Genomic DNA, 14773 nt, shown 5'->3' on the forward strand with positions numbered 1-14773 from the left:
AACAAGAAAATTTAAACATTGTTTCAAATGTATTTTATATCTGCTCTATTACACCTCGCATCTCTACTGTTCTTGTTATTTGCCTAATTTAAAGCGGCAGCGTCGTCTCAACATAATACACATTTCAGTTATACGTACGACTGTAAGTCGTTCTACATAGGACGGGTTGTGAATAAAATTAATCCTACAGGGAAGCCAATATTAGTGTCTAGGAAAAGTTTTATTAGATATTACACATTCACATGAGCGGCGACAAATTATCAAAACAGAAAGTGCAGATAATTGCGAGCAAATAAAAGTGCACATTGCATATATCCTAATGAACAAATAGATAACAAATCAGTATTTACACAGTAAAATGTGGCGCTATGTGCTGTTGATATATGGAATTTTGAATCGAAATATACATGACCGTATACACAGTGAAAAACAATTTGCCAATTTGAAATGGATATACACATATGCAGCAATCGCATGTACAGTCTATACTGTACATTTGTGTTGCGACGTATACTGTGAGGTGAAAAAGATATTTACATAATATTACAGGTACCAAGGTGGGTTAAAAATAACCCGGACATGCCCATCGAACACATAAATGCATTCAATGGCTACATTTTTAACTTACGCTTTCCGTTAGGGTTCCGTTCACCAAAGGTACAGGACCTCCATAGGTGCGCTAGACTGTGATCGGGATTTGGAAAATACTCGTATGTATAGTTGTTGTGTGTATTGATTCAAAATATTACCATGTGAAGCACTGCCTAGTGCAAAGCTTGGCTACTTACTTCCAACGATATGTTCAGTACCGACATTGCGGAGGCAGATTGTTAGTTTAGGATAGTTTAGCCCTTGTGCCGGCGACAAGGATTGCCGCCGCCGTACAAAATGGCGCCACGTGTCCACATCACCTCACATTATCACACGTCAATCATAAAGGGCTATTCTCCCACAGGCACTTGGTTCCTCCTCAACCACTCCGCAATGAATGGCGGTGTCGCTGGGAACGCCAGATGACAAAGTAGTTTTATAGTTCCTAAGTAGTATGGTGGCCAGCAGAGCTGATGCGCCAAGAGAAGGCTCGCCGAGTGGTGAATCGCAGTTCGCCATTTGTGACTGAGTCTCGGCAATGTGTTTAGGTGTGTTGAAGAGCAAACGCGGTGCATCTCTTGCCTTTTGTTCTTGCTATGTTTTGTGTCTTTCGATCTATTGGTCTTTTTCGGCTCAGATATATCAAATTCAGTACACGCCCGCCATAAAGGGAGTAACCAGCGCTGTCGTCATTTTGGCCGAAAATCGCGTATCGCGAGACCAATGAGCACTGGTTGGTTAAAATGTAGTAGTGAGTTAATCCGGAGCTTGTGCTTATTCGACCATTTTCTTTTTGGGTAGTTCGATCGTCAATGATCATCTGTGTTACTAAGTCATTAAGACCTGACATGAAGGTTTCGTGATCAGTCCGGAGTACTGCTACCAATCACCACGAAAGCTATTGCCGAGAACAGCACCATCATTGTTTATGGCAACAGATGTGTCCGCAAGCGGGCATTCTTGCAGTGGCATAATCTATGCGTAGCATGGATTAGACGGCGAATTTTTCCTCTGTAACTTAAATTTTCACAATTATTACTGGATCTTGTGGCTTGCCTCATATATACATTTCATCCTGGCCGTAGTGGCTCAATAATTTCTGTACAAGACTGGTTGTCTAAAAGACATCGCGTCAGTTGTTGCCGTAGCGCCCACATTTCATTGCGGGTGGCAACGCACCATAGTACTCTGTGATTCACTGCAAGGTAAAGCACCCTAGATTCGCATATTTTTCAGGATTCTTTACTATGCCTTCCTTAACGCCTAGTTCGCTTTGGGGATTTTTGTAATGCGTAAACCAAACCAAAATAAAAAGTCACTTTTATTTAAGTGCTAGAGAGACGCCTTACGATTCAAGCTTTTTTTTTTTCAAAAGTACGAATATTTTAAAAATTGAAGGGTCTTGTCATATCTATAAACTCGCTGTTAGCTTAAGTGGGCGTTGTCGAAGTCTAGATAGGAGAAAGTATGAGAAAAACCGACATTTAAGGAAACATAGATGGCAAAAAATGGCAGTGAAGAGAACGAAACAGTTTTTGGGGAATCTTTGGCTTCTATGGATTTATCGCAAATAGAACCTAGCATAAATATCACGAAATACGCTGAGACAAGCAGAAATGAAGACCTTGAGTACGTGCGCAGCACAAAAGACAAAAAAACGTAACAGATATATCTGACAGAGACTGCGCAAAAATGTAATAACATAGAAATGCGAAGAACGGTGTGGAAAGCAACAAAACAAATCTTCTTTTTAGACACAATATTCCTCATTATATATGAAAACATTTGAAATTAGGTTTAAAAAGAGAGAATTCAGGTTGTCTTGGAATTAGAATTAGTTTCCTGAGTTCTTAAACCGATTTTTTTCGCATGCTGATCCTATTATTTTATGTGTGATTTTTTTGCTGCTTTTAGGCGTTCAGAGTTTATGTGGTTTAAATGCTTTTCTCACGTTTTCACCCTCACATTGGGATTGTGTGATACATCGCCGATGAGAGAGACCAGAATACAAAAAGAGTTTGTTAAATGATGCGTTGCTTTTCCCCCCTGGTTTTTCATTCGCTTTTCCTACTTTTTACAGTTTTGTTCTTCATAATATCGTTTGTTCGAAGTACTTTAACTAAAGTATAGCGCGTGTTCAGTGTCAATGCAAATAAGTAGAGTGGAGAGTTGGGCCAGTTGTTACATATTGGTAAAGAGTAAAACCAGCGGAAAGACGCAGCGCAGACAAAGAGAGAAGCACACAACACAACGCTGGAAACCAAATTTTTGTGTGCTTCTCTATTTGCCTGTGTCTTTCCGCTGGTTTCATTTTTACCGATGGAAATAACCTTGGTTAAATGGGATTGCATGCGCATGACAATATTGTGAATCATCGATGAAAGTAATTTGCTGAAAGATAAATTATAAAACATTTTTCACACTACAGGGGGAATGAGTTAAGGATTTCTAGCCGTTTTCTTTTACTAACTTCTCGTGTTTTCAGGCGAGTATGTTTAGATCACAAGGATATAAAAGAACATTGCCGTCTCAAAAGTGAATTTACTAACTGCACTTAGGTCATGTGTTGCATATTTGGATATGATATGAATATTTTGGCTGATATACAGTCACACCTTATATTTGGCAAGATTCTTTAAACATAATACAGCATTAATTACTAGAGTCTGAGGAGAGTAAGGAACCTTTTGTCAGCGAAAAGTTTATTTTATGGAACTACAATGTTGTTTTATGCGTTTGCAACCTTCAATGTCTACGCAGTTTGTATTTTAGTGTTCTATAGCATCATGTGATATGGTAATTTTGTCAAATATTTCACAATCACAGGAAGATTTCGCTGCTACACTCTAAATGTTCAGCTTGCTGAGGGTCTTGTTTGAAATCTTGCACTCAATAGTTGTGTTGACAGCTGATTGCTCCATTCTACCTCTAGACAAATTTTAATTACACTGAGCACCTTGATAGGCAAATCTTTTTAAGTTCAAAATGGTTCATCTCATTTGTGGTACTATGATATAAATGCTCGGAGAATGAAAACTATTATAAACTGAGAAAGGCTGCATGCTAAAATGTACAGATTACTGATGTGACTGTTATAGGCAGCCTTTGGAAAAAATAGAGTTTGTTTGGCACAAGTGCCGCAACGCACCTCAGGATGGCGCATGTGTGCACTCAAAAGGAAGTGATGTTCTCCAGCCGAACGGGTATGGTTTCATGAATTCCCTGTCAATATTCAAACTCCTAAATCAGGATAATTTTGAAACAATAAAATTACGATGAATTGAAGAAATTTGGTTTCATCTTCTCGCATTCTGTTCCACTTGGAATAAACATGTTTGTGTTTCTGTGTCTCTGTGCAGCATATAAAACTGAAGTTGACGCCAACCACTGGAATCGTGTTTCCTTGCTTCCATCACCAGCTTGCCCTGTGATGCTCAGAAGGTTTTCACGCTGACTGACAATGGAAAGCGCTGTACAAAATGGAAAGTGCCGCAAGATGCGCCAAAACATACATCTAGGGATTGCAGCCACGCGCGGCTGCTTCCACATCGTTTCGAATTGGTTATGGAACATGAGAAATATAGCGAAATAGCAGGCATCTGCTATGTAAGCACATGTCGACGTTTAAATACATTTCTACACTTGTGAGGCCGCCAGCTAAACTTCTATTATAAGCGTTATTCTGTTTATGCCCAGCACCTTAAGCGCTCTACGGAGGCTGACTTGCAATGAAGTGTATTGTTCTCTTCAGCGGCATTGCTATTACCATGCTTTATTGGTGTTTGACCAAGTTCACCGAGGCAGACTTTCTGTGATTCCAGTGCAATATAAAGTCCGTTTGCGATGCAAATAATGAACTGTCCTGATTGAGCTACATACACGACTGCTCGGCCTTGATCGAGGAATATGGGAAGGGTATAAGCCTGGTAAAGCTTTATAAATGAGCAGTTACGGTATAACGACAATTATACAGGACGCTTATATTCTGATAAAACTGACTAATGGCGTGATAATTCATTCCTTAATAGGAACTTACCTAATTTTCGATTACTGATCTGTGTGCAATTATTAGGCGCTGTTCTAAATTTCTATATATACATAGTATGTTTGCACATGTGAAATTCCCCGCCGGGGTGGCGCAGTGGTTACGGCGCTCGACTACTGTTCCCAAGGACGCGGGATCGAATCCCGGCCTCGGCGGCAGCTTTTCGATGGAGGCGAAAAGCAAGGCGCCCGTGTGCTGTGCGATGTCAGTGCACGTTAAAGAACCCCAGGTGGTCGAAATTTCCGGAGTCCTCCACTACGGCGTCTCTCATAGCCTGAGTTGCTTTGGCACGTTAAACCCCACAAACCAACCAAACCAACCAACATGTGAAATTCAAAGTGAAACCTTTTCGTTGGAACCCTTTCTAACATTAGAGTAGTGTAATTAAAGAAAGAGGTTCATTGAATAGGCATATCTTGCACAAGCTGGTTAAGGACTTCAAAGACCTTAGTGCTTCAATAATGAGAAATGCACAGAGTGCACATAAAAAAGTAAAGTTCGAGAAAGCAGCAGGACCATTTTTTAGGGGATTGATTTTCGGTGACTGTTCAAGGCCAGAATTATTTTTCTGAATGCTGTATTCTTTCTCTAAATACCTTTCCCTAAACATATTTCTTTCGTTTTTCGGCGTAAAATAGCAATTTCGTCAAGATAAATATTGTTGCAGGTTTTCACTTGAAGAACTAAGAACGATAATCTTCCGGGTAATGTTCGGAGAGTCGGAGAGCACCGCTACACGTATACTCTGCCCTAATCATGATTTGTGCTCTGTTTATATTGAAGACCGGTATATATTACCACAGTTCATTGTGCGCTTTATCAGTGTTTCAAAATATGTTCTAGGAGCAATTAAGCTAGTGGCTCGGCGATATCGACACTCTTATAAATAGGGAAATGAACGTATATTGCCACATGTTTATTATGTTAGGTGAGTTTCATATTTGTTACAAGATATCGTTTGGTAATATCGTTATTTTTGTAATCTCATTCCAATCGGAGAGAAACCACGTCAAATTACAAAGCATGCAACATTGTTCCTAGCAGTCATCTTAGTATCAGTAGCGTTATGATTCCTCGTCGTTTCTCACTGCTTAGAACTATTGAAATAAGCAACATGCTATGTAGCACAATATGCGAAGTCTCCACGCCCAACGCCTTTGAAGCACAGCCATTCATTCTTAAAGTGGTTAGTAATCAGCATACAGAAAAGATCCCGAGATGCCAAAAGCATATAACCAGATAATTGTAAAGGTTAACAGATGTCAAATGTCGAAAACACCCTCTTTTTATTTCAAGTTATGTGTATTACCGAATGAGAGTTTGTGCTCTTTCAGTTCAGAAGATAACACTATGATTGTGCCTTTCTTTTTAGCCGTCGCGAATTGTCCCCACCCTGTGATCGCACACATCCCGCAAACCAGTCAGAAAGCCATTGTTGCATTATAGTTGAAATATGCAGTAGTTTAATGTGGGTAGTAGAGGACACAAGCGCCCTTACCGTTTCCTTGGACGACACCTCTAAAAATACTTGCCTGCCACTACCTTTTCAAGAAGTGCCCTTTGCACTAAATTGTTTTATGACTTATGTTCAAAATTCTGTTTTTTCTTGAAGTCATTGGTGACTCTTCACCAACCCAGACCACTAAGCAGTATTTACCAATGGGTATGGTGAACAATCTTTATCATTGTCACATTCACTTTGTACTCATAAGGAGAGCTATAAAACGTGATAAACAGTCCTGCGCAATTAAAGCTGCGAGGTCACGGCTCTTATCCACCGGGGAAAAAGTAATAGAGCTTTGTGATACCACAACATGAATGCGGCTAGCTGCTGTCGTCCCTGCATAACTACACACAGCGAATTCCTTGCAGCCAAAATGTGAATTCTGCTACGCTGTTGAGAAATGTTGACACCCGCTTTGCTTTCTCAAAGAGAACACGTGAAAATATTATATTTGTTTATTCCACAATATATTATTCCGCCTATAAAATGAAGTTATATGTGCATTCTTCTGAGACGACATCCATCTTTTCTGGCACAAAAGTTGCCCACTGGCGTTTTCAGCTGTGTTCTTCTTGTAGACACTTGCTTCCGCTTATACTGTGAAGAAAATGTCAACTAGATTAACGAAACAAATCCTGAAGATGCAGTGACAGTACCTCGTTAACGTGCTGGGGCAAAACAATTTAAATTGTTTAAAAAAACCAGCCAGGCATTTCCAACTTGGCGTATTGCATGAAGATGCTGTCCCTTAATCTGGAATTAGGCTAACTTACGCAAATTTGAAACCAAAGCATTGCAATGTTCTGCAGGTATAGTCTCAATCTGTGATTCAACACAAGGTTCTGCGTCGTCTCTTCTGAAGCTTGGAATTTTTGTTGTTTCGTATCATGTTATTAATGTTGCGGATTTTTTCCACTCGGGCTGGTAGCCACATTCTCACATAAATAGTTCTTAGCTGAAGCTAATGTAAGCTTTACGGAATAGTGCGTCATTGTTTTTACGGATGTTCCTATGAAAGGTGTCACTGTTTTGGTCATGACACCTTAAAACGCTTACTAGTTTCAATTAACATTTCCGAGAGAGTGAAATGTGGGTTCAGAAAACTTACTGCAGACTGGCAGTTTGTAAACTGAGACTTTCACGCACAGACTATAAAAAGGCACTCTCATGAGCATTGAGATAGGATGGAAAGCAAAGCCACAACTAAATAGATCAGCAACTATATATATATATATATATATATATATATACAGGATTAATGGATACTCTTGTCGCCCGAGGTTTAGCATGTGCCCGTTCGACTGACGTCGGTATGTGCACCTGGCAGTCAAAGTCCGTTAGCAGCACATCATGCAAAAAGCGTCCCTACAAAAAGCCCACCTTGTTCAAACGAGCACACCTTGAGCTCATGGCTTCTACGTTTCAAAGACAAGCCAGCAGATAATAAAACGCGCCAGCTCCGCTTATTGTTATCAACACAGGGCTAAGCAATTTAATTTAACTACTTACTTCGACTACTGTTCCCAAGGACGCGGGATCGAATCCCGACCTCGGCGGCCGCTTTTCGATGGAGGCGAAAAGCAAGGCGCCCATGTGCTGTGCGATGTCAGTGCACGTTAAAGAACCCCAGGCGGTCAATATTTCCGGACTCCTACACTACGGCGTCTCTCATAGCCTGAGTCGCTTTGGGACGCTAAACCCCACAAACTAAACCAAACCGACTATCTATTTTATTATAGCTCGTGGACATGCACGGGGCTGCAGACGCCGCTCAGTGACGTTTCTCGGACACTGCTGACCACAGGCGGCCGGCATCATATCGCCGAATTGCACACATGCCCAAATCTAGTATAGTGGCACGAAACCTACGGCGTGGTTGAGGTGTCCACAGAAAACAAGTGCGACCGTTACTGCTCCTTTTCTCTTCCTATAATCTCATCAGTTATTTTTTTATTTTTTGCCCACATATGTGGTGGTGAACTCTTTTATTGCGCCCAATAACAGGGGACCAGTCAAAGGACCGGTTGCGCTGACTTAGAGGAGGTCGGCGGGGATCCTTTGGGATGCCGCGGCCTCCATCGCGCGCTGGATAAGCCAGCGTTGGTCTGCTGGCTCGGAAGTATACAGGAGAGACTCCCACGTCTCTGGGGTGTTAGAGTTGTCTGTGTTGTAATGTGTAGAAGTCCACACCATGTGTATGAGTGTGGCCGGAGTTGAGCAGTGTTTACACATGGGGCTATCTGATCCGCAAAGATCCTGCTGTATAAGAGGGGGTGTGGGAAGCTACCAGTTTGTAGTTTGCGCCATTGGACGGCCTCGCGTCTTGTTAGATCGCGGTGTGCGAGAGGATATGTGCCCCTTTGGAGTCGATAGTGCTGGAGTATGTGCGTGTAAGTGGTGAGTAGAGAAGCGCGTGAGATAATAGTGTCAGCGGAAGAAGGGTGGCTGATCATACTCTCGGCTCGGCAGCTTAGATCTCGAGCGAGAATGTGTGCCTGGGCGTTTCCGCTGAGCGACTCGTGGGCTGGAGCCCAAAGAAGCAAGATGTGGAAGACGGTGCTGTAGAACGTAGAATGTGTAATGCCTGGCAAGATATACGGCCAGCATTGTAATTGCAAATAGCCTGTTGAGAGTCACTGATGACGACTTTGGTATTAGGGTCGGCTAGCGCTACCGCAATAGCAACCTCCTCAGCTGCGGTGACTGTTTCTGCATTGCGAATGCTGCAGGCTGTGTACCAGCTGCGGTGAGGGGCGAGAGCTACCGCCCCCATCACTGGTCTCCATGGATGGTAAGAGGCGTACGTATACGTGACGTCCGGACGTCCGCTGAAGCGCTTCTCGAATTGACGAGCCCGATCGGCCCGTCTCTCGGCGTGGTGTTTCGGGTGCATCCGTTTGGGAATGGGAGGAATGAGGAGATTTAGGCGATATTCCGGTGTAAGTTCAGCGTAACTTGGGGCCGATCTTGGCGGGGAGATCCCAACTTGCAGCAGTACCGCTCAGCCAGCGTGTGTGAGTGAGAGCCGCCCATACTGGGCGGTGAGGGTCGCTGCGATCAGTTCGCTCACGGTATTGGAGATTCCGAGAACCATGGAGCCATGAGCTTATGGGTACATGGGAGCTGTGGACAGGGAAGACCTAGGGCCGTCTTGTATGCTTTTCGAAGTGACGCCTCTAGCCGTTCGCTTTCGGCACGAGTGAGACGTCAGTAGGGTCCAGAGTAGGTGATGCGGGAGCAAATGAAAGCTTGAACGAGGCACAGGAGTTTGGACTCTCGCATGCCATGATGCTTGTTGGAGATTCGCTTAAGGAGTGTCCGATCTGTACAGCCGACTGGTCGATGCGTTGGATCATGAGATCGTGATGTTGCTGCCGTTGACCTGTAGATGGATGCCCAAGATCCTGATTGTTTCTGTTCGTGGAATCAGGTTTCCTTGCCCCTGGAGGTTGATGTCAGGAAGTATCTTTGAAGGGCGTCTTCCCGGGGAAGGGATGATGATATACTCGGACTTTGTCGCCGAGCAAGTGAGGCCAACTGTACTTAGATAATCTCCAATCCGTTCGATCGCGGTCTGTAAAGTCTCTACAATCTGGCCGTCACTGCCGCGCGTGATCCAAAGTGTGAGGTTATCAGCATAAATGATGTGATGCAGGTGGGGGATGTCGGCTAGTAGCTTCGGCAGGCCTATCAGTGCGAAGTTAAGAAGCATCGGTGAAAGTACGGCCCCTTGCGGCGTGCCACGGTTTCCCGGAGAGATGATGGAAGGATTTCCAGTGCCGGCTTTAAGTTGCACTGTGTGGTCGGTGAGAAAGTTTCGGATGTACGCATACATGCGATGTCCAACACCGAGAGCTTGAAGTTGATGAAGAATCGCTTCATGGAGGACGTTGTCGAATGCCTTGGCAACATCGAGGCCGACGATGACTTTTGTGTCTAGTGTACGTCTCATGACTACCTGATGATGGAGAAGAAGCATAATGTCTGGGGCCGCTAAATGAGGGCGGAAGCCGAATACTGTGTATGGTAGAAGATGGTTGTCTTCAAGGTATTGTGAGAGTCTGGTCTGGATAACGTGTTCCCTCAGCTTCCCAACGCAGGACGTGTGAGAGATTGGACGGAGGTTGGTCAAGGTTGGTGGTTTGCCCGGCTTGGGTATAAGGACTAGATTGGCACATTTCCACTCTTGAGGGATGGTACCGCTGGCCCAACATTCTTGAAAATAGTCGGCAAGAGCATGAATGGATGCGTCGTCTAGATTCCTAAGCATTTTATTTGAAATGCGGTCAGGGCCGTCCGCCGAAGTCGTCTTGAGGCTATTGAGTTCTGCTCGGACCTCCGCAAAAGTGATTGAAGCGTCTAGACAGAGATTGTCCGCGCCCTGATAGAAGGGGAGGTTAATTGTTGGTTTAGGGCAGTTGTAAGTATTTATAAGCTCTTGTTTGAGCTCGTCAGACGCACCAGGATACTGGTGGAAGGTTTGCTTGAGCTGTTGGCGTGTCTGGCGCTTGCCTCCTGCTGGGTCGAGTAAATGTCGAAGGAGGTTCCACGTCTTACGAGCGTTTGGAGTCTTGTTCATCTGGTCACATATGTTGTGCCAGCTCTGTCGAGTGAGTTCTATTGTATAGTTCTCGATATTCGCATGTGCGCGCGCCAGTCTGGGCCGGATATCGTGGTCCCATTTCCGAGTGGCAAGTAGAGCTTCGAGCGACTTCTTGCGCTCCCACAGATGGGCGTAGTAGTGGTCGCAGTGTAGGATACTGTCCTCTAACTTGACGGTTTGAGTGGCTTGGCCACTTGTTTGACAATTCGGTTGTCCACACTTTGATATCAGTAATAGCGGGAGGTTTGTCCTGCTGTTTTCTGTGCATCCGGAAGGAGTCCCAGTCAATCACCTGAGCCGGCCGAGTACATTGCCTGGTGGGCTCGTGTATTACGATTTTCAGTACGAAGTGATCACTCCTAAAGTTTTCGTGAGTGTGACACCAAGTCGCTTTAACTCCGGAAGTCGTAAAGGCAAGATCCGGCGTTGTATCATGGTGTGGGCCAGTACCGTGTCTAGTGAGGTAGGACACGTCCGTGATAAGGGTCAGCTGGTGCGTATGCCAGTCATTCCAAAGGCGTCGACCTTTAGCAGAGTCATAGTGGTAGCCCCAAGCGCGGTGATGGGCATTAAAGTCACCGAGAATGAGGAGGGGTGCCCCTGCGCCAGCTGCTGGGCTTTGAGAAAAAGCGGACCGAAAATATCCTTATGAGCTCAGGGAGGGCTGTAGACAATAATTATAAACAGACTAGTGCAACGTTTACGCGAGGGTCGAGGTAATATTGCTACCCGACAGTTCCACTGCCAGATGGTGGTGTTACCCGAGCTGCTCGCTATGATTAGGCTGGGATAGTTGTGGGGTTTGAACGGGTGTCGGCGCAGGGGCCGCGGGTACCACGGCAGCGAGGAGTTTGCCCTGTGCTTGAATAGCTTTGCTCAGCATCTCAAATTGTTGCGTGACCTGTGAGCCGATTGTGTGGAGTGAGCGTTAGATGTGTGCTTCTAAATCCTTGATGCGAGTTTGACTAAGGTTGCAGCTGTCCTAAAATTTGGCAAAACGCGCCTGCCAACCCTCCGCGGGTGAGTCGGTGTCGGACGTTGCTTTGCGTGTTTCTTCGGATCGGTTGGGAGGAGCGATATCCATAGGTACTCATTCATATGATCCCTGCGGATGCGGGGGAGACGGAGTGAGTGTGGCCGTTGGCTTTTCGAGAGCCTCTACTCTGAGTATAAGTTGTTGGGTGACTGCTGTCAGTTCCATAATCGCTTTGTGTGTGTCTACAGTAGTGGGAGTCCCTTCCTGCGTAGTCACCGGTTCTGGACGTTCTCGCAGATCGGGTAGAGATGGTGGTAGCCCAGGTGGCTGCTGCGAAGGATGAGGAGAGTCCCCTGTCTGCTGGACGACTGCAGGTGGCCCGGGATGGGACCGGGAGGTCCCCTGAGAACCCATCCGCGGAGCGGGAGACTTGAGCGGTGGAAAAGAGCTCGAGCGGTCTCGGAGCTGCCGCTGCTGGTTATCGGAGCGTTGCCAGTCCCATAGGATGGTGCGCTGGAGTGTGATCCGCTAGGCGGTCTCTTGGGTCTTGAGTTTCTCTTCCTCAGTATTTCAAATTTTCTCCCGATTCCTGCGCTTGACTTCGTAAGGAATCCTGAAGATTTCCTAGCAGCGACTATCGCCCGTGAGACGTTCTTTGCCGCACAGGCGGCAGATTGGTTTGCACATCACATCACATCACATCACTTTATTTTCCTTAAAGACCCCTTGCGGGATGTTACATAAGGGGTGGTTTTTTATGAAGTACAGGTGTTCAGTGCTGTCATGAAAGTTCCAGGGCAGGTGATGGCAGCGATATTGTGGAGAAGGCCGTTCCAGTCAGCTGCTACTCGGCAAAAAAATGAATTAGAGAAAACAGTGGTACGGTCACGTGGGCGCAAAACTTGAAGAGGGTGACTGATGCGATGGGATCTGCGCGGCGGGGGTGCGCAGATGTAGCGTTCTTGTCTGAGTGGCAAATCAAAAAACTTGTGAAGTAAGACGAGACTGGCAGTGCGACGGCGAGCAGAAAGGTTAGATAGACCTGATTGCAATTTTAGAGATGATATGCTAACGTCGTATGAATATGAGGAATGAATGAATCTGGTGGCCCTGTTCTGCACAGCTTCGAGGGCATTTGTTAGATATGCTTGGTGAGGGTTCCAGATGGCCGATGAGAATTCCAGTTTAGTTCTGATGAGTGAAATGTATGCTTGTAGTCCTACATGTTGAGTGGCCTCCCGCAGGTGACGTTTCAAGAACCCAAGTGTTTTATTAGCTGATGATCTCAGGTTAGTCACATGCAGACGCCAGGATAAATAATTAGAAATGGTGATACCTAAGTATTTGTACGACTGGACGAGGTCGACAGAGGAGTTAGAAATTGTGTACTGGAAAACAAAAGGATTTCGGCGGCGGTGAAAAGACATATACTTACATTTGTTAGGGTTGAGTGTCATCAGCTGCTGCAAACACCAGTTTTGCACATGGTTTAGGTCAGCCTCTAGGGATTCTTGGTCAGAAGGGTTAGTGACTGAATGATAAATAACGCAGTCATCAGCAAACAGACGGATATGACAAGATACATGCTGGGGTAGGTCGTTAATGTAAATATGGAGTAACAAAGTACCGAGAACGGAACCCTGCGGGACGCCGGAGGTTACTGGAAGCGGGTGGGAGGGCTAATTATTAATGAAGACAGACTGAGAACGATGCGTGAGGAATTCTTCAATCCATGCGATGATGTTTGGATCTAGGTTCAGCTGAGAGAGTTTGAGAAGCAAGCGTTGATGAGGTACTTTGTTGAAAGCCTTAGCAAAGTCTAGGAATATGGCATCAGTTTGTAGGTTAGTGTTAAGGTTGGCGTGAATGTCATGAAGAAAAATGGCTAGCTGAGTTTCGCAGGAAAATCCTTTCCGAAATCCATGCTGGGACGGATGGAAGAAGTGATTGGAATCTAGGAATTGTATGATTTGGCTGTAAATTACATGTTCCATTAATTTGCAGGGTACACTTGTTAATGAAATAGGGCGATAATTAAGAGGTGAATCGATAGTACCTGTTTTGGGGATGGGAACGACCTTCCCCACTTTCCAGTCGTCAGGTATGGTTCCTTCAGACAATGATTGCGTAAACAGTGCACAAAGGATACTGGAGCAAGCTAGTTTAGCGTTCTTTAAAATTTTTGAGTTTTTATCATCTATGCTGGTAGCGGATGAGTTCTTTATTTTATCAATTATGCATGAAATTCCGCTACTGTTGAAAGTTATGGGTTCCATGGCTGTGGTGATAACAAGTGGTAATGTAGATCAGGGCAATTCAGATTCGTCAGTAAAAACGGACGAAAAAGCAGTGTTAAATGCGTTTGCGCATTCGGTATCAGTTTGCACGTGTGGTCGTTGGTAGGATTGGATAGTCCACAACCTCTGCAGTTGGTAGTTGTTCTTGAACAAACATCGGCTAGATGACTGAGCGCGCCAGAGCGATAGCACACCTCGTACTTCTTGATTCAGTTGCATCTATGGCGACTATTGCAAAAGTAGACCCAGGTAGGCACTTTGGCGCTGAGCGAATGTGATGAGTACTGCGGTGGTGTTCCCGAGCCGCCGATAGTCCACAATGGGTGGGTTACGGTTGTCTTGTAACTCTGCTTGGATTGTATATCGATCCAGTCGGAGATCGACGCCGCGAATCACACCACGGCCGAACTATCATCTGGAGCGCAGTAGACGGATATCTCATACGTCTTGTTGTCAACGGCGATCTCTTTGAGTTGATTGATTGATTGATTGAAAACTTTATTTAGTGCTTTGGAGTTCTCGGAGCTGTGGGTGGTCCGCCTATTCCGGCAGCCCAGTGGCCTGCGCCGCAGCGTGGGCCCTGCGAACCAGTCCTCGTTGTTGGTCGGGGTCCTCGTTGTGCAGAATGGCCTCCCACTGCTCCTAATTGGGATTAGGAAGTTTATTGATAAAGAAATTTAATTGGCATGCATCACCCGTTCAGCTCTTTCGACGACTGGGGTGCAGTACGCGAAAGTATTCTGGATCAGGTTAGCTT

The 14773-nt window shown here is 45.1% G+C and overlaps 1 protein-coding gene across 1 annotated transcript in view; it reads left to right on the plus strand.

Annotated features, from left to right (window-relative positions):
- Positions 1-14773, plus strand: part of LOC146173767 (uncharacterized) — a 180846-nt gene that overhangs the window by 16742 nt on the left and 149331 nt on the right. The window lies entirely within an intron of this gene.

Source organism: Amblyomma maculatum, chromosome 11 (genome assembly GCF_055883805.1).
Source record: "Amblyomma maculatum isolate TAMU_Amacu chromosome 11, ASM5588380v1, whole genome shotgun sequence".
In the NCBI taxonomy this organism is placed as follows: Eukaryota; Metazoa; Arthropoda; class Arachnida; order Ixodida; family Ixodidae; genus Amblyomma; species Amblyomma maculatum.